The following is a 25625-nucleotide window of genomic DNA, read 5'->3' as shown; positions in this document are numbered from 1 at the left end:
TACAGTTACTTGGGAGTGATGGTATCAGCTCCTGACTGTCCCACAGACTCTCTATATGACTTTGTGACAGTCAATCAATCCATCCAACTGTACCTCAGCTCCCCACTAGTAAAACAGAGATAGTTATACTTCCTTTTTCTTTTTATGGGTTTTAAGATCTTTTGGACAATAACTGTGTTTTGCAAAGTATTTAGACCAGAAGCATGCAATTATTTCGGGTGGAGGGCCGCTTACTGAGTTTTGGCAGGCCATCAAGGGCCGCATGACAGGCAGCCAGGGGCAGATAAATATTAATTTTGTAAAATTTAGGGGCCCCACAGGCCAACAGAATGGCCTGGAAGGTCACACCCAGCCCACGGGCCATATTTGGCCCACCACCGGTTTAGACAGTGCCTAACAAACACCATGGGGCCCAATCTCAGGAATGGTGGGAGGTACTACACTGATACAAAAAATTTGTAGCTGATACAAACAGTTCATCATCAAAAATCTATTTTTAACCCAGAGGGTTAATATCTCTTAGACCAGAACTACTCAGAATCCCCAAATTCTTCCGTAAAGGGAGATAATTAACAAGGTTTGTGAGCACTTTTAGACAGAAAGAATATCCAGTTCCGCAGATCTGTATTTCAAATGCAATGCAACAATTAATTGAAGCTCTCCCATTCTGGGCTCTATGATTTAAATATCTGAAAACAGCAATCTCTTAGTCCCACAACTGAGTTAACCACAAACAGATCAATTGAATGCTTGCCTCTGAAGTCTCTCCAGATCTGTCAAGATTCCCACCGTGTCCCAGAACTTGACTTAGATTTTAAGGCTGGGATTTTAAGTTAATCAACCACCCCCTATTCAGTTACACTTGGAATTGGGCTTCTTGAAATGTTCAGCCTAAACCAACAGAATATGCTGCATTCAAACACTGCAACACTATTTTATTCAACCACAAAACTTATAGGATGTCTTTCACCCCCAAAGCAGCTTGTAAGTGATATAAACCCAGTGGTATTTCACCAAAGAACAGTATCCATCTCTGGGTCAGGAAGTGACAGCAATACCTGTAACTGGAATGCAGCATTTTGTACAAGAGTTGGCAAAGCAGGGATTATTTTGTCAAGCTCATTCGGGAAAAACTGTATTGTTAAAAAAAAAAATTAAAGTGCAGTAAGGTCTTAATTTTCTAGCAGAGTAAGACAGGTCCCACAGTCTTGTCCCAAAAGCATATTCATAGCAAACTAAATGAACCTGAAATTTAGCAAATGAAATAAATCTCTTAGGTACTTATCTGGCTCTCATTGCTACAGAATCTTTAATGTATTTAAATTTGAGTCACCTGTGAGTTAGGATGATTACCATTCAATAGCTGTGAAAATGAAATGGAGAAGCACGGTGACTTGTCCAGGGTTACACAGGAAGTCTATGGTATAGCAAGACCTCCACAGGACTGTCTACTCTCCCAGGAGATATAAAGACTGTCTTGATTGTGTCTGCATTGGAAACTGTGATTGTAAGCAGTGAGTTACTGCAAGCCAGGCTATGTATGTGCATATATAAAGAAGGGAGGTATTACAGAGGAGAATTGAGTTGCACTTTCTTCAAGTAGGTATGTTTAGCTTTTTAAATAACCCAATGACAACAATATTAAGAAGGCAAATATGTTTATGAGTGAGTGTTGAAAATCAAAATTCACCTTACAATGTGAGCTTTTTGCAAGGGCCAATAGGAGCTGGTTGGAACTAACACTCAGCTATTTCTTTCAGTACAGAACCCAAGAATCAGCCATGCAGGTCCCGTTAAGACGTGTAATTCTGCATGCACCAAGCTAAAAAAAATCTGCCCTTAGAAGATGCTTGTAGTGGTTATGCATGTTTATGCCTGCAGTAGTTAGAAAGAAAAGGTATGACAAAATAAAAGAAAGCTTCCTGCAATTATCAATGTATTAACTCCTTTTGTCTCCAAAATATTTTCAGCTCTTTAAATTTACAAGTATGGAAACCCTGACACTGGATTTCCAGACAAATAAAAGGCAAGGTAGACTTGCACTTTATAGACAAACCAAAGTAGATATCTAGATATCTGTTTACACCCCCCCCCCCATCTATACATGTAGAAGCTTTCATGAACTGAAGCTCACTTCATCAAATGCTATGAAAAGACCTGCAGAGAGCAGATTATAAGAAAGAGAGAAAGAGGGAGAGGAAAGAGGGGGGTAGTGCTGGGAGAGACAAGCAAACAAGCAGTAAACCCATAGGAACAAAGGAGTCACAAAAGCTAATCCAGGTAATGGAATAAGAAGCCACGTCCCTGTTTAAACCACATTTAACACAGTCAAGTGTGTGGAGGATTTCTTGTTCTACAATTTCCGATTCATACAGGCTCTTGATGCTGTTTCCGCTGAAGCTACAGAAAACTCCACTGACTACTATGGTCAAAAACCAGGACCAGACTGCCTTTAAAACTTTACATGTGTCTCCTAGACTGCAACTATGGTAACAAGTAATGCAAGGTAGTCTTCAACCCTAATAAGCTAGTAAGATCAGAAAAATGTAGCAGCAGTATACGGCCCTGAAAGCCACCACTGTAAAATTACTCAGCACAGTGAACAAACTAAATTAAAGCTCTGTACATTTTTGCTGTCAGCCTTACCTAGTGGTAAATGGCCTCACTTTTTCACAATGTGTTGCTTGATTTTAAAAGGTCTTATACTCCCTGTTCCTTTCACTTACCAATTCTTCTTAAAGACACTGCATCTAAAACTAGAGACAGCAGGCCATACCCCCTGATGCACCAACTGCCACAGAACTATGAAAAATCATACCAATTAGGAATCTGCCCACTGGACCAAATTTTACACCTTTTTTTCTTATATGAAGTAACTCTAATTAACTCTTGCATTGGACTTTATGATAAGAAAGAAGTAACACTCTAACAACTCCCCTCTAATGCCTGCCTAATATCTGTCCCCTACCTGATATAGATCCCAACACAGCAGATGGGCATCTTCTGAATGAAAGGGGATAAGAGGAAGGGAGTCACAGAGGCATCTAGCCTGTCTTTCCACATGGTGGGGGGGGGTCGATGCACAGATTTGCAGTGTTGACTTTGATTCTTTAATGCGACTGTCTTTGATGTTGCTCAGTAACCACAAAAGATCATGTCCACCGCGTGTGCTTTTGCTACTCTCCAGACTACTGACCTACTCAGAGCTTCACTATTGCTCACTGCTAACAGGAGTGCTTCACAGTAAACCAGCCTGCTGAACATCATTGTCAAGTTTTGTTGGGCAGAAAGAAGACAGTAGTGGCTTCTCTACACTTAAGGCATCATTAACCAGTTGAGCACACCTTAAATGATCACCTGGCCACATGTTCAATCAATTAATGGCGTGATAAAAAGAGGAACGTGCTACAGAATTATTCTACAAAATGTATAATGAATTTGTAGCTGCTTCCTATCATGCTATTAATTGAATGTGTGGCCAGGGGCCCCTGAGGCTGGAAACCCATCAGCTGACTGGAGCTCCCAGGTGGAGGGTAGGAGGGCATGCACCCCCCCCCAGCTGGGAGACCAGTTGCTGTGATCTCCCAGCCACAGAAGTGTGTGGGGCAAGGTGAGTCCATGCAACAAAGCATAATGGGATCTGATCTGTGATCCCACAATCCCCTCTTTAAAGTATTTGTCCTTACAGAACTCCTGCCAGTTAGGAGAGATATTATCCCCCTTTTTATGGAATGGGAGATTAGACTTAAAGAGACAGTGATGTGCACAAGGACATGCAGGAAGTCAGTGGCACAGCTCGGACTTCAACCCTTGTTTCTCAGGTTCAAGCCTACCGCCCTAAGCAGCAAGCCATCCCTCCTGTCTTCACCTTAACTATTTACTAATTTGCTTTTGTAAGCAGGTCATCACTACCTAGTCAAGTATTTTTATTACAGTATCCCTTCGTGTTACTTAAATAGTATCTTAGTATGATATTATTATTAATCTGTGTAAATAAAATCATATTTAAAAATTCCCAGATCAATTATTACCATAACTAAATGTATGCAGGGTATTCCATTTTTTATTCTACCTCTAATCTGTAACCTGTATGTGGAAGTTTTTGTGTTTTTTCATATATTGCACATATGTATTTTGAGGAGGAAAATTCTCTTTGATCCCTGAGAAAAATGAAGGTTACTCCGAACACCTCTGGAAAAAAAAAAATCCAACCCCCCCCGCAAAAAAAACCCACAAAAACTTCTTCCAAGTGTCTTTTAGAATAAACAGTAATTTTCTGGATCCTCATTCATTTTTTTTAAAACAAATAAAAGGTAGACAGAATTACCAATTTCACTAAAAACAATGAATAAGACAAAACAGGATGCAGATAACAATTTGTAATAATCTAACATTGATTATGTGTATTTAAGTACCACTCTGTATTAACATATGAAATATACATCAGCCTTAAGACAAAACAATAATGAAAACTGCTTTCTTTCTTTTTAAAACCAGCAAAATTAGATGAGAAATGAATTTTCTTGGTGCTGTATTATCTGACAACAGTGACTGTAGTAAGCTATTACTGAATGCTGTGATAACAGCTTTCCTGTTTTGTAAAAGATACAGCAATTCCATATTATTAAAATTATTTGTTTGCTATGCTGTGGCAATAAGCTGGCAGGCAGCTGTTACAAGGAAAACAGCTCACAGTCCAGATTTAAAGAACTGGCAATGGGGAAAATGGAAACAGTAAAAACAGGCTGCCCTAAGAAAGGGAGGAGGTGGCGAAAAGGAGGCACACTTGTTTTTCTGAAGGGCAGGGGTTTAAGTGATACAAAAAAGGAGTGAAGTGCCCAACTCCCACTGACTCCCATTTCCTTTTCCCCATGGATGATTTTCACCTGCCTCTACAAAGGGTCATCAAAAAAGCCCCAAACAGCTGCTATAAACCAAGGGGAAAAGCATTCTGTGCAAGAGGAAAAGCTTGCAGAATGGAATGGAGATGGAGACTGGAGCTTTGAGACTGACATTTCTGGTGGGCTTGAAGACTTAGGAGTATACAGTGAAATACGAGCTTGGAGATGCACACCAGAGATGTACAATACAGGCTTCTGAAGACTAAACAAGATGCTTAAATCTTAATGTGGTAGGCAAAAGGGAGCCAGATGAGAGATCTGCAAAGTAGTATGATAGGATTGGATCAACAGATGAGGAAGGAAATTACTAGAGGGTTGCATTTTAGACTGGCTGGAAGGACCAGCGTGGGTGTCAGAGAATCTGTAAGGGCTGCAGTAATTAAGACGGGAGACAGGCAGGGAAGAAATTAATGATTTAGCTGTCAAGATAGAAAGAAACAGCTGGAATTTTTATACATTGTGAAGAAGATATATCAGGCTTTTATACATTGTGAAGAAGATACACAGTCTAGACTAGTAGAGGAAAAGAAAGAAATAATATTGGGGGAAAAATAGAGCATTGAACAATTTCAATTTAAAGTCTTTCCTTCTCTTGTTTCTGTACTGGGGTTGCTCTTGGCAAGCTGTCTCTACTGTCTGAGTGGTTTACTGAAAGTGATTTGAGTAATTGATTATTTCATTTAATTAGGAGATAATTTCTCTTTCCTCTGTGTACACAAGAGCAAACTTCATGTGGTAAACTGTCTCTGAATGTGAACAAATCAAGCACAGTTTATACCCTAGCTAAATGGAAGATGTCAATATTCTATTGCTACTAGGGGCTAGAGAATTAAATTAACTTTCTGAAATCATTTTTGAGAGCTCAGACAAATCTTTGGGAGTTCACTTAACATCTCACTAAAGTAAATGGCAAAACTCCCCTTGACTTCAATGATGGCCTTTTAAAAGGACTACCTCATTTAAATGAGCATACCAATTTTAGGTCCTGACACCCAACCTATGCAGTGCATCCTTTAGTGATACCACAGGGGCTAAGCTAGTTTACAGGTGCAGAGCACCTAAGCCACAGTACGTGATCTGCAAAGCCAAGTAAGTGCCCCTTTGCTAAGAAGTGCAGAATGTTTAATACACGTAGGAATTTTAACTGCAGGTGTGGAAGTCAACATGAGGCTGCCCAAAGGTTCGCTTTGTTTCTGGTTTCTGATCCTGCTCTAATTGAAGTCAACAGGATATTGGTCAATGATTTTACCAAGATCAGGATTAGGATGATTAACCATCTTTATTTATACCTGAGTGTAGACCACTAGTGGGACCTGGAATGGTAGAAGTTTTCCTGCGTTCCAAGAAAGATCAAGAGGCTGCATTAATAAAGAAAGCAATGTTAATACCTTGAAGCTTTACACGCTGTTTTTGTACTCATGCCTCACTAAGTGTGAACAGTGTACAAATGCAGAATCAACACACAGGCACACAGAGATATGCAGATATCCACCCGCCCCACCCTCTAACAAAATGAAGCACTTAGCCAGGCTGCAGGTTGTCTACAAATAACATAGTGATATTTTATAACAGTCTAGAATGTGGCAGAAAGAAGAAAGGGCCCAACCCACAACTGATCCTTTGATTACACTGGGAAATAATTGCTTTCATGTTTTGATTATGAAACACTCTGGATTCCTCTTTCACCTAGAGAGACTGAAGAGGAAAAGACTACACAAGCATGTCAGCCAGAGGCTGCAAAGAACAGCCAAGAGTCATGGAAGCCACAGTTCAGGACTTTCCCCATCCCTTTGTGAAAAAAAAGCACATGGAACTAGTGCAGGAGCTGGGGATGGAAGATTAAGAAAAGAACCAATCAGGAGGCTCTGGGAGTGAGATAATCAGTGAGTATCAGAAGTCTTATGCACAGAGAAAGAGGAAAATAGCCACCTTGGTTGCAGGCCAAGCGGCAGAAGCACAAACAGGGGAATCTAACCCAAGCACAAAGAGGCATGGCCTACTGAGCCATTTCCCAGGTTGGGAAGAAAGGAGCCACAACTTGCAGAAAAGACATTCTACCCAGCTCTGGCTACAAAGGGTAAGCTGATACTCCTTGAAAAAGAGCAACTTCAAGCAGCCAAGACCATCTGAGGATTGCACCCTCCCTGGGCTGAAGAAAACAGCCACGAGTTATAAATAATACCTGTCACAATAATTAAGATAAAAAGAATACTCGACTGCTGTTGCATTTTATCTCTAGTTCTCCTCCCCACAAAAACATGGTCATGCCCATCGTGTAGTTTTATTCTTAGCAGATACAGATAAAGACACTGTGCTAAGCCCAGTGAACGTTTCCTTTTTGTGGCCATGTTTGTTTTGCATTAGGTGTATTCCATAAACATCCTCAGTAAAATGTTTGGAGAGAACAGAGAAAAGCAGCTTCAGACAATGAATTCTATGTTGTAACTGACAGACTGTCTACCAGCTCGCTTTGCAATAAACGTTCTTGGCAGCTGCTAACCCCAAAGTTGATATTTGAAAATAGAAAAATGCTTTGTTGCAGATTCATCTTACAGTATTTGTGCCCAGGATGTCTGGCTCTTGGATATATTAACTCACACTGTCAATAAGACAATTTCTACTTAAAACAGAAACATCTGTAAAAAAAAGTTGGCAAATTCACTATGCATTTTTGTTTTCGTTAAAGTTTCTGCCACTATTCCACAAATCCATTCAGTGTTAGACAGGATAAATGGAGTCATTATTTCATTTGAAACATCATCAGAATATACAATACAAGCATGCTCTCTCTGAAGGAATGCAGTCAGGAGCAATCTTTGTTTTGTTTGAGAATGCCACCAGGATTTATTAGTTGATCCATCAAAGCAAAAATCAGGGGTCTATGATGCTGCCCAAGCCATGGATTGACAGTTCTTGGATGAACACAAACAGAAAACCCACCTCTTTGTGTAGTCGTGAAGTTATCTGTCACAGGATGCCTTAGTTCAGGTTTCTGCAGTCTGAAACAAATCAAATGCCTCAGTCAATTGCCACTACTCAAAGAAAAGACTCTTAAGTATCTGTCAATCTTGAAATCCAGCTGAATGTTATAAGGAGGGGATATAGAAACCCAGTTTCTTTCCTGTGGCCTGGCTGATTTATACTTATGCAAATTATCTCTTATGTAGCTGGATCTTAGAGGAAAGCTCTGGTGACATACAGCATGAAGAATAGCTTCTGTGCCTCTACTGCTCCCTTGGTTGCCATTGTAAAGGATATGGCCAGGGCTTCCTTGCAGTCTACCAAAGGCCTTGTTGAACATAAATTTTAGGCAGCTCCTGGAGCTCTTAGCCCCAGGATTGTCCACACATTAACACCTGAAACTAATTTTAAGCACACTTTAGGGTGGCTTAAAGTTACATCACTCCAGGGCAGGTTTCTCTCTGAACCATTTTACCAGGTTGTGTTCCATTAATGTGTGGCCACTTCTTAAATGGAGTTCCCCAAATTGCAGTCTTCCAGCAGCCTAGGATGCAGTATCCCCTTCCCCACCTTGTGTGGCCCAACTCTGCACCCCTGAACACAACTGATGGAGTGGAGTGAGTTCTGGCACAAAACCAACTCCCTCTGCTGCCACTGGAGGTGGGACCATGCCATCCCCAAGGGTGAAACCCAATAGCCTGCAGAGCATATGCCAGCCAGCCAGGTCACAGGGCATGGATGGATCTAGGAGTGGGAACTAGTGGATGTTGGGGGTGAACAAGGTAGGCAGCTGGTTCAGGTCTCCATGAGCTGAGCTTCTTTCCTGGGGTAAGGAAAGCTCCTCAAAAGTGCCTTTTCTTGTTGCTCTCACCTCCCAGCCACCCCAAGATGCATGACCAGCACCCCCCACACTCCAATCCCAAACATGGTATCTGCTTTAATTTGCTTCCTCTTTATTTTTTTTTTTAATCCTTTAACTTTTTATTTTATCCTTCAGTGGCTGACTACTTTCATTTCACCACCCTTCCCCCACCCCCATTTCTTTTTACTTTCCATTTTATTACCCACCCCCATCTCATTAACTTTCTGCCTCCCCGCTTCATGTTCCCTCTCCCCACACTCGCCCCAACCCATCTCTCACACACCACTACCTGGAGCAGGGATGGAAACCTGTCTTGGTTCACCAGCCGTACACCAGCAACTCACAGCTGTAGCTCCTAGTCAGGCCCCTGGTCACCAGACCTCTAGTGGCAAGTCACAGCTGTGCAGGTAGGGGACAGTCAGAGAACATTTTAGCTTTAAGTTGTGACTGCTCCAAACCTGAGCTAGCACTAACACTGACCAACATTTGAGAAGCTAAAAGTGCAATGTGTAATAAGGCCATGAGGTGGGTGGAATCTAGTGCAAATAAGAGCAGCATTCAAACTGCACTACTTTATGCCCAAGCCTTGGCTTTAAAAAACAGAATATGTAGATTTGGGGCACATAATGGCAATTTAAAGCTACATTTTCATGTCATCCTCCCTTCTAAATTACCATTGGCTCTTCAGAGGCCTGCTTGCTAGATGGGCTAGAGTGCCTTATAACACCAGCTGAGAGAGGGCTATGCATTTGTATTAGAAAGGAGGAGCTTATCCTTCATGTCAAGTCAATAACCTTTTCAATGTTCTATTCAAATGAAGAAAATTTCAGCAATTAAAATATGAGAGACAAGTCCAGTTTTTTCACTTGCATAAGAGGAGATATGAGAGAGTCCAACAGAGATCACATGCCCCATTCTGCTATACCCTGTATCAACATAACCACAGTTCCAGTCAAGAAGAGTTTACAGTCAAATTGGACAAAGGATAAGAGGGGCACCACACCTGGCATAGAGAGGGAAAGGGACTCTTTCAAGCACACATAGCAGACCTCTGGCAAAACTAGGAAAAGGCCCTCTCCACTACCTCTTGGATATAATTTTTCTAAGCATTAGCTAGAAATTAGAATACCAGTTATTGTTTTATTTCCCCTGTACAGAGCTATGTCCCTCTCACAGGTCTGCCATTTTCCCTGCTGAGAGACTGATTTTGATAATGGAGAGCAGGACTGATAGAATAAAGCATCACCACAAAAGCCAATGTTTAAGGCAAATCCTTAAAATGTATGGTTCATAATGCTGGTTTAATTATGGTTAATAAATATAAATAAATAATAATAAATAATAATGGGTTAAGTGCTGGTGCATGAAAGATGTAACAAATAAGATGCATGTGGTAATGCATGTGGCTGCTCAGTATAAAATTACCAAATATCTACCTAATAAAAGGCTTTAATCATCCCACGGTATCACTGTCACAGTGAAGGAATTTCCTTTCCCTTCATGCCAAAGGCTGCATGGTGGTCACACCTAACTAAAGAAAATGGACTCCTCTGAAGCCACAGTACCAGGCACTACCTTTGCCCACCATCACCCTCAGAGCTCCCATGGTATTGTCCCTACTTGCATGATTTTTTGCAGGAATTATCCATGGTGCTGGAGCAGGAAATTATGTGAATTTTCCCTGCTCCTTCTCACTCCATTTGACTCACTTTCAACTCCTTATCCGAGCACAGGTCCCAGACCTGCACAGAGGCCACTCGGCCTGGAAAGTGCAGGGATACAGGAATGGATTTACAGGTGGTGCAGTAGCATGGTCACACCCACCTTTGGCTGTGTGCAGCATGCACAGTGATGTCTGAGATCTCACCTGCACCTCAGTGCAGCGCCTGCTGGGAGTTCTGTATGTGCTGTGAGCTCTATCAGCTATCCACTGGTCCAAATTCAGTAGCAAGGGAAAGGCGGGGAGAAGCAGCCAGCAGCAATGCACAGGCCCTGCTTTCATGCAGCTCTTGAGGCTCTGTACTGCCCCTGCTTCCCACCTCCTTTTCCTGCTACTAAGTTCAACAGGGTGGAAGGTGGGGAGGGAAAGAAAGAACAAACAGCATCAGACTCTGGAGCTGCTTGAAAACAAGGACTCCAAACAAACCCTGAACAGCTGAGCACAGGGATCATATGTGGAGCTCCAGCAGGAGCTGCTGAGAGTTCACTCATATCTGGGATCACAGCAAGGGGCTGATGCTTTCCTCAATGAGTTCTCTTCATTGTGCATGTATGTATGTATGTGCTTCAGCACAAGGAGGTGTGATCACACCCATACTGCTGAAATCCTGGATCCATCCAGGTGGGGATAGTACTGTGAAGGTAGCTTAGCCCCTCACCTTACACAAACAGAAAGAAAGTCTGTGTGCAACAGATCCCTTCTGTATCTAGGTTCATCAGGGGACATTAAGCCAAAAGCATTGGTTAAGTAAGGGCTATAATGGGGGAAATATAAAGTCCTAACACCAGAGAAAGAAGAAAATGACAGCATGTACTCCTCTACTGACAGTGGATTGAGAACCCTATAGTCACACTGTGCTGTAAATAAAATCATGTATTCACAAACTGCAATTTAAAGTGACTAGGCCTGCAAATCATAGTTCACATCACACATCATGTGGAAATGCTATGGGGGATCCTTAAGGAAGGGGCAGTGCCAAATCATTAAATGAGAGCCAGCCAGAAGTCAGGATTCCTGTATTCTACCCCTGAATGTACAGTTTGCTACCAAGCAGTCACTTAACCTCTCTGTGCCTTCCTACCATATTTAAAATGGGCCTAATAATACCACATGGGCATAATGAAGCTTAATTCATTTATATCAAGTGCTTTGAGGCTCCTAAAAGACAAGCAGCTACAATATAGGTGCCAATTATCAATTATTATTGTTTCCTCTTGATCTTCAGGAGGAGACTGGATAGGCACCTGGCTGGGGTCTTATGACCCCTGCCACCCCCAGTGCTCCTTCCTGCCCATGGCAGGGGGTTGGACTAGATGATCTGTCTAGGTCCCTTCATACTCATTGGTTCTATGATTCTATGTGCTGTATGTGACAACCACTTTCCAGTGGGAATGTTTGTGGCTGCCCTGAACCAAAACACTGTAGTGCAGATGACTAACAACAGTCAAAGTGTTCCTGTTCATTTTGCCTAAATAAAAACCATACTAAAATGTTCACTGCTACATGTGTGGACGTGTAAAGGGCGGGGGAGGGGAGGAGCGGTAAGGTTAGGCCAGGAAACAACCAACATCAATGGGAATAAAAGCACATTGCAATTTTATTCAACTTTAAAACAACTGTAAAATGCAAGGTAGGTTGGGTTATCTACCCATTTTATACAAGGTCTGATCCAAAGTCTACTGAAGTCCATGGGATCAAGTTCATACACAAGGAAAAGGCAGAGTACTGACAAGCCTAATTCAAAACAACCCATTTACTGAGCTACAAATAGAAGCCAGGGGTCTCATGTTTCCATGTTTTCTTTTTAGAATATAGTCTAAAAGTTCAGTAGGTTTGTCTCATATCTAATTTATACAGGCAGGTCTCATAAGATGATACAGGGTCTGCGGTACAACCAGGAGAGAGGTAGGGTGGAAAAAACCCTGTTTATCTCCTTTTCCTCACTCCTCCCCCAGCCAGAAAATGAAAAGTCATCTCCTACAGTATGTTGGTTGGGAGTGGTCCCTATTATCCTGGGTTAAATCCACATGTCTGAGAAGGAAAGCAGCTCTAATCCTGTCAGACTTGCTAAATGAGATTTGGCTCTAAATGCTGAGCTGGCCCCACCCTGTCATGCAGCATTGTCTACAAAAGATTTAAGTCCTTTACGAAGGTGCTACATGTTCCAGATATTCAGTAACTGCCCCAGGAAAAAAATTCCTTCACTTAACAACTTCCATCATTGAACAACTAATCTCTAACCTCCCCTCCTTCCTGGGCAACAAACCCTGTTCAACAGCCCCCTGCCCCTGCCAATGTCAGACCCTACTGGGCAGGATTCACATGAAAAGGTACCTGGAAGCTGGCATTGGTAGTCTGTTATTTCTACGTAATGTTAATAGTATGGTATCAGACAAGCAGATAATAGAGAGACACAACCCAAGAGGCTCCAAAAAAAGGGCTTGATTGCATCTTAAAGGCACAGTCCATAACATGTTTACTCCTTGACAAAAGACAAACTTCCAGGCCAATACTGCTGGATTTGCTACCAGGTGTTAATACAAAGTCATGACTTGTTGCATAAGAAAGGTCAAAATTCATGGTGAGCACTGCAGTGTTATTGGTGCCTGGACACTATGGTTAGGAGGGCAATATAAAATACACAGAGCATGCACCTGTAGACCTAACCACTAGGGCTGTGCAAAATTTTACTGGCTGTTTCATTTCAATGCTGTTTCAACTCATTTTGAGCTCAAAACAGTGAAATCTAAAGGAAATGAAGGGTTTCAAAACAGCCTCGAAACAAAACAAGGACAGTCTAAACATTTTGAAAATTTCAAAATGTTTCGAGTTTTGAAGCTGAAGCTGGGCTTGCTTGCAGGGAAACAGGAAGTAAGGAGAGGGAGGGGGAAGGACATAGTGAAGGTGCGCCTTAACACATGCGCTGGAGAAGAAGCTCCAGCAAGAGAGGAAAGAAAGGCTCTGTCACAGTTTGGCTGCCTGAGATGCTACTGGTGCTACTGTGCTTCTGCTCACTAAATTATTATTTTACCTGTTGTTATTTAAAGTGGTGGACTGGACTGAGGCTGTAGGGAAGGAGGAGACCTCATTGGGGCACACTACCATGTCATGTAGAGGCCCAGCACCAGTGAGAGCACTCCTTAACACACACACTGTCATATGTGTCATGAGTTTTTCTTGTCAGCAGCTTGAGGTGCAGTTTCCCAGAAACTCCTACACCTATCTACTTGAAACCTGGCAGGCTTCATGGCCTCAGCAGGAGCTACCATGCCTGCAGTTTTCACCCCCCTGTGCCTTCACACTTGCAAGTGACACAAGTTTTGCTTTCAAGACTTTGAGGTGCAGTTTCCCAGAAACCCCTACACCTATCTCCTTGAAACTTGGCAGGCGTCATGCCCTCAGAAGGGACCACCATCCCTGCTGTTTTCATCCAATCTGCCAAAAAATGACAAAGTCATAGGCAGTTTCATGCTTCCCCATTATAGCCTAAGGATGAAATGTCAAAACAGTGTTGAAACAGCAAAACAGTTTTGTTTATGGTACACACCCAACGTAAATTTAGAAAAGGACTCCTAATAAATAAGTGCCACACCAATGTCTGACTCAGAGTAAAACCAATTAGCCAGTCTAGATGTTGGCATTTTGTATACGTATTTTCAACATAGGGAGGTGGGGGGTGGGACTGATGAAATCAGAGGTGTTTTGTGGGTTTTTTTAATAGGATACCCTCACTGAATTCTTGCACTCGCCCTTTTTCACAAACATAATGCCCTTTAATAATGTTACCATTTTTGCGTCAATCTGGTGCTCAAGAAATGAGCCAAACCTAACATCCTGGAGGATAAATCTGCCCTCTACCCAGAACAGGTGACAACTATGCAAAATTCTCAACATGTGCCTTATGCATGCTCAAGCCAGGCACCAAATGGGCTACATGCCCATTGCATCACTGCAGAGAGTGCTAAACATGTGCAATTATGACAGATGTGGAAGTAAGATCAGTTGTGTGGTCAGCTGTCTTCTACAACTAAACTGAATCCACCCCACTCATTCTTTAGAAAAAAATACATATGAACAGGAACATGTAGTAAAGGGGGACTTTGTAAGGTATCTGTTGGAATAGCAATCAGGTAAGATAAGGACAGTCCATCAAGTTTCCATAATGATGTACAGAACTTTTTGTTCCTAGAAATGGAAGTTAACAAGGGAGTGGCCATTTTTCGTTTGGACTAATCCAAAGGAAATGGCTGCAAAAACTGAAGGATAAGAGCTCATGCGGGTGAAGACAATCACAGTATGACTGAATTTATCATAATTCTGTAAAACAAAGCAGTGTAAGTAACAGACTGAGCATAACCGACTTTAGAAAAGCCAATTTCAAACAACGCAGGGAATTAGTCGATTGAGTTTCTCGGGAAGCTAACCTAAGAGATAAAGGAGTATAGGAGAACTAACAGTTACTGGAAAAGACTATGTTAAAAAGAACAACAGCAAACATGCCCAACACTAAAGAAAAATAGGAAACACAGCAAGAGACTATTATGGCTGTATCAGGAGTAAATGGAAACAAGGGCGTATAACTTGAAGTGAGGGCAAGAGAATAGTACAAGTATGTAGAGATCAATCAGAAAAGTTAAGTCACAACATGAGTTAAAACTGGTAAAGGATATAAATACCATTACAAAAAGGTTTAGAACACACTGTATAAAGGACAAGTGTGTGACCACTACTTAACAAGGAAAGCCAGCAAATAATGGATAACAAAGAGAAGGCTGAAGCATTTGACAGCTTCTTTGCTTCAATCTTCACAAAAGAAAGGTTAATTGTAATCTGATACTTGTTGCAGTTCAATTAATTAATTGGTTACATTTAATTAATTTAATTTCAACAAGAGCACCAGAGGAGTTTAAGCTAGGGGAAAAAAACTAAAATAAAATAGATGTATTTAGGTCTGTAGGTCCTGATACTATTCACTCAAGAATGCTTAAGGAAGAACAGGCAAAGCAATCTCTGCATCATTAGCAAATATCTTCAAGACCTTGTTGAGGATACAGAAGTCCCAGAAGACCTGAAGGGCAAGCGATGCCTTGATACTTTTATTAGTCTCTCTTGGAGCTCAACAAATAATAGTTCTATGGGCTGCAAAGGATGTCACAAAGCATATCGGATTGCTTATAAATCATCCCTTTATTTGTAACAGCAAGTGCAGAGCCAAAGGCACTGACTAAGTAAAACGACGCATACGTGGAGTATTTTCTATCCAGACTTAACATTGACAGCTTTGGTAAAGACAGAGAAAGAAGCCTTCAAGGATGAGATACACAGAATGCAGTATGTAATCTTGTGAAAGAGGAATATGATGGGCTAGCTCCCAGGTGCAGTAATTTAGCAGAGGGGTGGAGGAGATGATGTTCAAGACCACAGCTGTTATGCTCCAACTGGTACGTGTTCATAAGCCTATACAGACAGAAGTGAGCTGAATTACCACAACATTAACCCTGGATGAAGTATTGTTAAAGCAGAAGCAGTTTTACTATATTTGTATCACTACAGGCTCCTGCTCATGTTACATTACAGACTGGAGCTGCATCTCCCCTCCTCTTTTGAAACCACTCCACGTGTAAATTTGTCTGTAGCTTAAAGCACATCCTTCCCCCCTTTACTGTTCCAGAGATGGAGCCATTTTTGCACCACTCTACTCATGGAAAATCAAACCCTAACCCTTTGATTTAGATCAAACAGATGTGTAAGCCAGGTCAAGGCAAAAGGACACATGAGGGCCACAGCAACTTCTGGCTGCCTTCACACTGCCAGAGCAACTACGCATCTGTAGTAACAGCTGTTATTTTTCTATCCCCAACCAAGCTGGGATGCTAGGATGCTGCTCCAGTCACCCCATCCTAGTTACACTATTGTATTAAGGAACAATGTTGTTATTGCAAGAGGAAGTGAAATTACTTGCATACCTCAAAAATGTTTGACCATTGAGAGAACAATCCTGTTGTGCTGCAATCTCTACATGCATGCCTCTTGCTGGCAGCAGTGAAGAGCGAAGAATCCATGCCCCACAGGAAATTGTATAATCATATCAGGCAACAAGTGATCTCACTAACTTAACTGATGTACAAGCAATCACAGACCCATAACAAACTGAAAATGGGATTTTTTTTATGTGGCTTTGCTTCCCTTCCCTCTTCCCCAGATGGACCTTTCTGCAACATACTATGGAAGAAAGCACCACAGACAAAGATCCAATCATGCATAACAATAGGAAATCCTCTGTCTGGAGAAAGCAGAGGCACGAAAAAGCATTATGGCCTTCAGGGCCTAAGAAATCCCCAAATGTAGGAAACAGCTCTCTCGCATGTTGGAAGTCTGGCTCTTGCTTCCGTTCAGCATTACCCCAATGACTGTAGTAATAATAAAAATAAAATAAAATAAAATAAAATACAGAACTCCTGCTGCATCATGGATGAAGTCTCGCAGCTTATTATCAATGTTTTGAAAATAAGGACAAAGAGTCAGTCTCACAGACCAACACAGCCAGAGTAACTGAAGACTGTTACGTAGATGAATCAATGTAATTCTGTTCCAGATTTTTATGTATACAGAAGAAAACTAATGCTAAGGACATTTGTTAAAGAAATCAAAAACAGCTTCACAATCTTTCAAAATCCACAACCCTAGCCTTTAATAGGATACCCTCACTGAATTCTTGCACTCGCCCTTTTTCACAAACATAATGCCCTTTAATAATGTTACCATTTTTGCGTCAATTTGGTGCTCAAGAAATGAGCCAAACCTAACATCCTGGGAGATAAATCTGCCCTCTACCACAGGATACCTGCTGGTTTGAAAAAGCAAACAAAACTGCTAGGCAACTCCTTCAGTAGTTTCTTTTAAGCAGGTATAACAAGAATAAAGCAATTCAGAAACCAATGAGAATCCAAAGGTTCCCATTTCTAACAATGAGATCCTATTACAGATGTCCAAGTTAGAGATCCACTACTTCCAGCAGAATTTCTAAATGTCATAAATATGAGGGACTAATCTAGGAAACACATTTTTTCTGAATTAAATTAAGTAATTAATCAGTTTGCAGTCAGATTACCCATGTAAAAGAATCCGTTAGGCTGTCTCATCACAAAGACCTAAAGAATAGGAATTTCACAAAAATAGGAGTCTTTCAGAATTGACTTGATACATGTTCTCTTCTTCAGCTTATTTAGAACCAGGAATATACAAACAGGTTGAAGGACATTCTTCCATGAAAACTGCACCTGCCGCTACCTTGTATTCTAAACACAGGTAAAAGATGTAATATTTGTTGGCAAATACCAACTTTCTATAGATACCCTCGATGAGATAATTGGCCTAGATAGTCTAGAAGCACAGTGCTGGCTGTGACCATGATTGGCTTTCCAGATGAAAGTAAACACATGAATGCAGCTCCACGCCTGTGCAGAGATGTGTCCAATCAACTGAGGGTTAAAAACAAATGGTCCTCTTGTTAATGTGGTCAGAGCTACAGAATACAGTCTATAGCCTCAACATTTTTTAGGCTCCTAACTCCTTTTGATATACCTGGGAGTTAGGCACCTTGCCCTGAAACTAATGAACTAATGACAAGAAGTGTGAATCGGTATGACTACAGTTAAGCTGTGTTGATTCTGACCCATATCACTAGACTGCAAGGCTACATTATATTAAAGTGGATTTCTCTTATTGGAATCACTTTGGGAAATGGTAATTTGATTCTATTAACCTGCCGATTCCATTAAAAGGAGACCTGTTTTTTTTAAGAACACAGACACTCGTTCCTCCCTCACAGCCCCCTGGCCCTGCTGGTGCCCTTCACCCCCAACCCACAGCCCCATGGCCCCCAGCCATGCCAGAGTAGGGAGGTGGCAGCTGCTGCAATGGAGCGCAGCCCGGCTCCACCTGCTGCTGCCCACTGTGGACTTGGGTGTGGTGGGTGGGGCCAACTCCCCAGTGCGGTGCATACTCCCAGAGGGGCGGGGGGGACCTGCATCCCCCATATCTGTGCACCGTTTGGGGGTGGGGGAGGCTGCATACAGTGACGGCAGCACCACTGAGTTGCACCCCTCAAAGCTACTGAGCATGCAAGGGGCGCATCACCAGGGAGCCTGGCCTCCACCCCCTGGATGAGCCACCCACGGCCCTGTCCCACTCGACGCTGGGGACAGAGCCCTGCCCAACTCCCTCCCTCCCTACGGGAGCTCAATTCCCCACCCCGCACCTACCTGTGGGAGCTGCTCTCCAGGCTACCTGGGGCCATGTGCATGTACAGCACATGCACATGGCATCTCCTACCTGACCGCCCTCCTCCTCCTCCCTCCCAGCCCCCAGCAGGCTGGAACTCTGCCTGCCTGCAGAGGGCTCCTCACAAAAACTGCAAAATCCCCGAGCTTCTCCAAAAAACAAAAATTATGATTCTAATAGGGATTTTTACATGTAATAATATACAAATGGTTTTGGTTTTCCCATATTAATTCAAACAAGCAGCTGATTCTATTAACCAGTGATTCTATAAAGCCGAATTCACTTTATTTATGACCCAATCAACGTACCTCATTTTTCAGTCACTAATACTGTATTTCAGAAAACAGGATAATTTCCTTCTAATATGACAGTTGGTTGGAAAAGAGATTTTTCTGTTCAGGTTTAGTATAAGAGAAAAGGAAATTTCTCCACAAGGTCTGATTTGCTACTTCTGCTGTGACAGTGATGAGCACATTGTCCATGCCTAGCAAATATGTAATAGTATATTACATTCTCTTAACAGACAACAAATATCTTTTAGTGTTTTTGCAATTCAATTACCTAAAAGATTTGTTATATATAGTTAACAAACTAGAAGAATTTTGCCCTTTAGCTGCCAATTCTTGTTGGCCAACACAGTTCAAAGTCTATTAGAAAAAATGCAATTGTCATGTTAGCAAATAAGAAGCATGAATCCATTGTCAGTAATGCCCTGAGATCAAAACAGCTAGTGGTTCAATGGTTGCCTAACTTGAAGGCTCAGTTGCTCAAAGGTGTATGAAGGACACTAGAAGCACTGTCATCTCTCTGTAAGATTGTAGTGATCTCTGAGTTCAATAAGCACATGCATACATACATGTAAATAACTAAGCAACAAATGTTAATTGTGGAGCAGTAGGCAATCTCTGCAAACCCTCTGTCTCTCTCATGCTAATTAACTAACTAGCTGCTCCCTAACTCAGCAGCCAGCTCCCAATTCCCAGCTTCCTTAGTCTCCTCTTGGGAAACATTTCTAAATTATAACTTCTATCACTACAAAGAAAACATTTGGGCTTAAGGAACAACTTTTTAGTGAACCAGTACTGTACTTTTCCCATTGTGAGAACAGGGGTGTCAAACATACAAGGCATGGGTCAAATCTGGACCAGAGGCTTTGTCCCAGCTCTGGATGCAGTGGCAGGGCTTCCTGCAGTGAGTGCCACTGCCCTGACAAAATTGCCCATGATATTCAGTGGCCACAAGATCCTTCTTTTAAAACAATAGTGATACAGAATCAAAAGGATACAAGGAATCTCAAGTCATCTAATCCAAGGATGCTTAGCCCCCAGCAATTAGGCCTGATCTAGCAGCTATCACTCTGTAAACTAACCCACCGGACTCTTCATGGATTCTGTGGGGATCCCTAAGACCTGTGGCCCTGTGAACTGGACAGCATGCACAGGGCCATGCAGGGTCCAATCCTAGCCAGGTAAGAGCTGTGGAGGACCCTGGAGCCAAATCCTGGCCAGGCAAGGGCAGCGTGGGGCCCTAGAACCTGATCCTAGATGGGTAGGGGTGGTGTGGGGCCTCAGAGCCCATCCTGCCAGACTGGGGTGGTGTGGGGCCCAGATCAGGACCCACACTGATCCTATGGGCCACATCAGGCCCCACACTGTCGGATCAGGCACTGACTGGGTAGAGGTGGCACAGGGCCCCAGGTCCAATCTTGGCATGTGGGGTCAGCAAGGGGCCTGATCTAGGCAGCAGCCCAGCCCTGTGGCATTCATCTGACACACAGAGCCCAAACTGTGAGCACCACTGATCTAGTCCAGCCCCTGGCACAAATACAGGATATGCTGTTCCTTAAAGTGTCTTTGTCAAATGCTTATTCAAAGCAAAATGATGCCCAGCTTTGCATTTGATGTTTTTTCAGAGTGCTCACACTCCACCAAAACTGCCAGATCCTATTCAGTAATCCCACTGCCAAACCAATAAGCTCCCACAGTACCTCATATTTATCTTTCTTTCCTTCTGTTGTTTTGTGCCCTATTTTCAATTTATGAAAATCTTTTCAAGATCTTATGAAGGAAAAAAAATGTTTGCAACTCCAAAATGTTTGTGTTGTCTGCAAACTTGACCAGGAAGCTTTTCTTCTGGCATCCTAATTATTGATAAAAATATTAAACACTGCCAGACCCAGGGCAGACCAGACCTCATGCTATTTTGATATTGATCCAAGTATAGTTACTCTTTGCCAGAGGTTATTCAGCTAATAAACTTTATTAGCTGAATAACTTTTATCAGCTTCATTAAGCTTTGTGTGTCCACACAAGTCATATCATTTAGTTTACCTTTCTCCAATTACTTATGAGAAATTTATTTAGGATTGTATAAGAAATTTTACTGAAGTCAAAAGTAACATTATGTCCATTCCATTCCCTCATCCACCAAACGAATTACCCTATCAAATATGCTTATCAAGTTCGTTTGACCTATTCTGAACAAACTCATGTTGGTACTAATAATCACCCCCTTCCTATTCCAAGTTTTACAAAATGATTATTTTATGTACTCCAGTAACTTCCCAGGTACTGAAGTGAGGCCAAACAGTCTATAATTCAACAAATCAACTCTTTTTCCCACTTTAAAGAAGGGCAGTATGTTAGCCCTTCTCCAATCATCTGGAACCTCACTTTTCTTCCATAACTTTGTAAATATTATTGCTAATGGTTCTCAGATTTCTTCAGCTAGTTCCCTCAGCACCCTGCATTAAATTTTATCAGTTCCTGTTGAATTCAGTTAATTCAAAATTATCAAAAAGTCTCTGACCTGCCTTTTACTTGTGCCCTGGAGCCCTTCTCCATTTTTGCATATATTTATTTTGTCACTTCTCAATTATGGGACTGTTTGTTTGTTGGGGAGGGAGAGGTTCTGGGGGGCAGGGGTATTGAGCAGCTCTGCCTTCTTTATTTTCTCTATTAATAGCTCACCCGGGCTCCTGAGTAGTAGACCCACAATTTCCTGGGTTTTTGGTCTGACATATTACTAGTACCATTTCTGGTTGTCTTTAACATCCCTTGACAGATATATGCAGCACATTACAAAAGCTGCCCAGTTGTAAAACTAATTTGGGGGGGCTAGGAATATATAGGGTCTTCATAAAGTCCTTGTGCACAACTCAAGTTATTAAAGTGCACAAGGACTTTATGAAGACCCTGTACAAGAAAGCCATCTTAATGTGCCACCCCATAGAGCTCAGACAAAAGCAAAAAGGAAGACTAATTCAAACCTGGTTCAGAAGTCATCTGAAAGCCAACTTCGTAGCTTTTCTTAACTTTAAGTTTGCAGACACAACTGTCAGTCCTTTCTGATGATACTCCATTTAGAAATAACATACATGTTGTATCTGCATTGAAACACGGAAGAATACATTATGTTACAGTGTGTCACTCAATCAGTGACATAATGGATAGCTTTGAATGGAATCTTCCTTCATTCTCTAGTCTCAGGATTCAGAACATTACTTATAACTGCAGATATTAATGCCTTGCCTTGGCATATTTATAAATGACAAACTTTCTAGTAAATCCTTCATGCTTTGTAAGGGAGAGATTTTGAAGGGAACCTGGAGAGAGTTCAACCTCTGCTGAATTTTCATGGGAGATGCCTTTGAAAATCTAACACTCAAGGCCTACTTTTCCATTGTAAGAATTTCCATTTCATGAGTGAAGAAAATTACCAAATCCTGTAATCCTTTACTCTCGAAAGACAGTCCTAACTCATGCCAACAATTCCATTGACTATCTGCGGCACAATATATAAAGTTTTGCAAGACTGAGCCCTGAATCACTAACAAAGGAAAACAGTGTTATACACAAATTACCAACTATACAGCTTCTGAATAAATTATGTATATCATGTTCAGATTCTCATACAGGCTACAGCAAAGCAGTCTCTTTGAAAGTAAATTTTTTAATGTTTCTGAGGTAGAAGAGCTTAGAAGCACCATAGGTAGCTAAATATTAACAAAATTTAACCATAATTACTGAAGTTACAGAAGATTTTTTGATTCAAGATAAAACAGTCATCTGATAGGATAAATACTGTTAAGGGGGCAATGTGAGGAGGGAAGCACACCTGCCACAGCAATTTGAAGCAATTACATACAGTACCCATGCCAAAGGGCACATGTTTTAGGGGAAAAGCTATAAATTGTTTGATTCTTAACCTTTTCCCTCCAGAATTACTCACTGATTTTTTTTTTTTAAAAAGAAACTGTGAGGAGGAAAATGACTTAATTAACCTGTAACCTGTACTAGAAACATCTTAGAAGGAAATACCTTGCAAACTAGGCACCTCTGTTTAGGTCTTGCAGAGCCTCCCAATACTAGAGGTGCATTGATACATTGTTCCCATAGCAGATCAGCACTGATATGAAGAAAATCAAGAGTATTGGCAATCAACTTTTTTTGCCTGATGTGGCTAATAATGTGGCCTATAAATGCCATATGCATGAGCACAGCCCAGCAATGTGGAGAGCAGCTGGGTCCAGCTGGTAAGTCTGTTGTGAGGGAAGGGGCAGGGGAAAAGAAGAGGCATGGTGGGGCAGATTGAGGCCCCCATGGAGAGGGAGGAACTGGGAGTGGGGCAGGGGCAGATGCTGCCCAGCCAGGGGGAGGCGGGGTGCAGGACAGAGCTGTGGCTCATTCAGGGTGTGCAGGGGGCTAGGGCAGCTCCCACTGCTACACACACCACAGGAGGGCATGGGGGATGTGCCCCTGGCTATGCGCCCGGGGGAAGGTGGGCTGCCACTGCAGGCTGGGGCTGGGCTGGCACCAGCTCCTCCCAGCTGGAAGCTGGGCTGGGCTGGGCTGTGCTCAGGGCAGCTGGTGGTAGCACTGGGAGGTGGGACTGGGGAGGCGACAGCCACCCCAAAATTTGCTGTATCCTCCACTCCCAGCACCAATGCTGCCTGCCCTGAATGCAGCCTGGCCCAGCCCCTCACTGGGAAGAGCCTAATACAGCCCCTGGCCTCAGCCTGCAGTGGCAGCCAGCACTCCCCCCACACACAGATCCAGGGGGCATGCCCCCCCATGCTCTCTCGGGGTGCACATAGCTGTGAGAGCTGCCACCTCCCCACCCCTGGATGAGCCACAGCTCTGTCCCATGCCCTGCTCTGCCCCAGCTGGGCAGCACTTGCCCAAGCGCCAGTACCACTCCCTCCACCACTGAGGGGGTCTCAATACGCCTCTCATGTCCTTCCCTCATCCCACAACAAAATTACCAGCCTGTGATGCCGCTCTCCATGCTGTGGGGCTGCATATCAGAATTAGACTGGTATTGGCTGATATGGCTCATTAAAAATCGGCCATCGGTATCAGCCCAAAAAATCTCTATCGGTGCACCCTACCCAATACTTCATTCTTCACTCTCCCAATAGTGAGACTCTAGCTCCCGCTGAAATAAAACATACACTTCTAAAGTGTAAAAAGATAGAAAGCTAGATCCTCCTCTGACAGAAGTCAATACAACTTCAGGTTCTGCTGATTTACATGAACTGTAGTTCTATAGTTCTATATTCAAAATCAGGATGCTAACATAGATTTCTATTGAAAAATCCTGCGTTCACGTAATTCTGAAGTTGCAGCTTCTAGTGGTGGTTTCTGGTGGTCAGCATCTCACAAGATAAGGCCAGAAGATTGTTAAATGGCAACAGGTTGCTTATAAGTTCAAATGCACAGCAAAACAAACATTTTGAAATGCACCACTTGTTTGCTTTTGCTGACACCTCATAGGCCGGGGCGAACTGTGACAGGGGGCCATTCTGGGGCCAGTCCCAACAATGGCCTGCTCACCTGTCTAGGGCAGTCCATCCACCTGCCCTTCCTGCCATGCCTTTAATGTAACTTTGTAAGTAGTTGTTTATAAGGTGGGAGGCTGCCCGTTTACTGACCTATGCCAAGGACATAATACATGGCTCTGTACCATCTCTACATTGTGTCCCATGCCTCACAGATGGCATCGCTATATGGCTCCAGCCCCACACTGGGCCTCACTTTATATGCCCGCCTGACATTCAGACCCAACCTGGATCCCTCCTATTCAGGTGGCCTAATCTCCACCCTCATTCTGGGCTGAAAAACTCCCTAGACCTCTTTCCCTCTCACCAGTGGTCACCTCCAGGACCTTTGGCCTCACAGGCCCTGGTCTCACTTCTAGGCCAATTGGAACTCCAGGCCCCTGGCTCTGGCCATCCCTCATGGTGAGCATCTTTGCCCTTTGACTGTTCTGATCCTTGCCCCAGCATTGACCAGTTGAGATTTTCTGGCTAGGTTTTTGAGCAGCTAGCCCTCTCTCTCTCATATGGGTCTACCCTCTTGGGCCCCTCCAAACACTGTCCCTACCCTCTGGGCTTGTGGGCCACATAGTCACTCTGAACCCCTCCTGGGTCTGCTGTTCCACCCACACTGGGCTCACTCACTCAAGCTAATTAGGCTGGCCTATGTACAGTGCTTTGGGCCCCCCACATGGACCCTACTTTATGCAGCCCACACACAGTCCTTTAGCCCCCTCATATGAAACATACTCTACGAAGCCTACTGCTTTCTCACATGCCCCCTAACTGGAGCCACTACGCCACCCCATCACTGGGCTACTAGGCCTTACACTGCTTGGGTCTCAGGAAGCAGCAGCAGCAGCAGTTGAAGGGCCAGGGACAGTTGGCAGCAAGCAAGAGTGGTGGTGGTAGTGGCAATGGCGCGTAGCATCAGCAGTAGGAGGGAGCAAAGTGGCAGCTGGGTACCCCAGGACCAGGGCCAGCAGGGACCAAGGGGAGGGCATCAGGAGCACAGAGCCCAGGCTGTCAGGGGTGCGGGCTCTCTGCCTGACCTGCGCACCTCTGGGAGAGGCCCATGCAATG

At 43.0% G+C, this 25625-nt stretch overlaps 1 protein-coding gene across 35 annotated transcripts in view; it reads right to left on the bottom strand.

The window, feature by feature from the left end:
• The window catches only part of MAP2 (microtubule associated protein 2), a 366938-nt gene that overhangs the window by 280147 nt on the left and 61166 nt on the right, over positions 1 to 25625 (bottom strand). For 30 of the 35 annotated variants that reach the window (XM_090044877.1, XM_090044879.1, XM_090044884.1 and 27 more), the window contains exon 2: positions 7842 to 7900. The exons of 1 other annotated variant lie outside the window; for it this stretch is intronic. The gene's annotated coding sequence lies outside the window, so the exon portion shown is untranslated. Of the gene's footprint in view, positions 1 to 6190; positions 6260 to 7841; positions 7901 to 21995; positions 22113 to 25625 lie in introns of all 35 variants that reach the window. 4 more of the 35 variants (XM_090044865.1, XM_090044871.1, XM_090044866.1 and 1 more) reach the window with 3 other exon arrangements.

The sequence above is a fragment of the Crocodylus siamensis genome, chromosome 4 (genome assembly GCF_052110815.1).
Source record: "Crocodylus siamensis isolate JL-2025a chromosome 4, ASM5211081v1, whole genome shotgun sequence".
NCBI classification, from domain to species: domain Eukaryota; kingdom Metazoa; phylum Chordata; order Crocodylia; family Crocodylidae; genus Crocodylus; species Crocodylus siamensis.
The sequence above is the reverse complement of the archived record's forward strand: the minus strand, read 5'-3'. Positions and strand labels throughout refer to the sequence as shown.